The sequence below is a fragment of the Cupressus sempervirens genome, chromosome 4, assembly GCF_028749045.1.
Source record: "Cupressus sempervirens isolate cs-2001-9-10 chromosome 4, ASM2874904v1, whole genome shotgun sequence".
Lineage (NCBI taxonomy): Eukaryota > Viridiplantae > Streptophyta > Pinopsida > Cupressales > Cupressaceae > Cupressus > Cupressus sempervirens.
Window position 1 is genome coordinate 412,085,650 of NC_143121.1, and position 1,215 is coordinate 412,086,864.

The window sequence follows — 1,215 nt, forward strand, 5'->3', positions numbered from 1 at the left end:
TACAAATTTGTTCATTAAGTTAGACTTGCCTAAATAAGCTCATATTTCCTCACCCCTTCCACTCTTCATCTTTTTCATGTTCCCATCCATGTCAGTAGAAATCACAAACACCTTGTCTAAAGAATCCATGTTTTCGTTTCTATCATCCAGATTTTCTCTATGTTTTTTTCTATTTGTTCGATTAGAAATATAACTCACATACAAATATATTTTACAGGAAACATTCTATTCAACATATTTGATAAAACTATAGGACATGAGATGCTTTTATGATCTTATTTTTTTTTTATAAAAATCAATTGAGAACCATATAAGCCTAAACACTTACATATGGTTGTTTATTCTTGGATCTTTGTCTTTTAGGATGACTAACCACATTATGATGATCCCTTCCTTTGAAATTGTTCCTCTATTTGAACTATCACATCGTCAGCACATATACATTCATGATTTCATTGTTATTTATCATGATTATTTATTTATACACTGAACTTGGTTGTTCACATGACTCTAAATATTCAATCTATTACCATTTGGACAATGCACCCAATTCTAATGTTTCAATTTGTGCTAGGCTGAATAATAGATTCATATTTAATCTTATTAAAATATTATACTCTAACAATATAAGTTGTGAAATTTACTACTATAACTTATATTTCAAAAAATTAAAAATACACTTTGATCAATATAATTTTCTACTAATCAATTTTCAACATATTACATTTAACTTGAAGATGAACTTTACATTTAACTTGAAGATGAACATTGAAGCTTTGCATCCTTGTTCAAAATTTTTCTTTAATTTTATAAAATAAAATAAATTTATTTAGCACAATTTTTTTTTTTGATGGAGGTCATCGACAAAGACATTTTAGGTACGCGATACGGGCCCACGCGTGTTTGAAACCTCTTCGGCTAAGAGCTAAGGACTGAGGAGCATCCACACTGCCAAATTCGCCAAGGGCATGATCCCGACCTCATCCCTTTTTGATGTCTTTGGACCTTGCACTCAGCAAGACTTGATTCCTGGTGGGCTCTTTGTGAGCCATTCAACTTTACCAATAGACCAAGGGCCCAAAGGCCCGTTGACCCGGCACAGATTTTAGGGTCACTAACGTCTCTTGAACAAATTTCTTATGACATTTATCCATTCGAAATGGTCCTTCAAACTTCGACGTACAAATTATTTGTGCCTACAACTTTTCCACGATC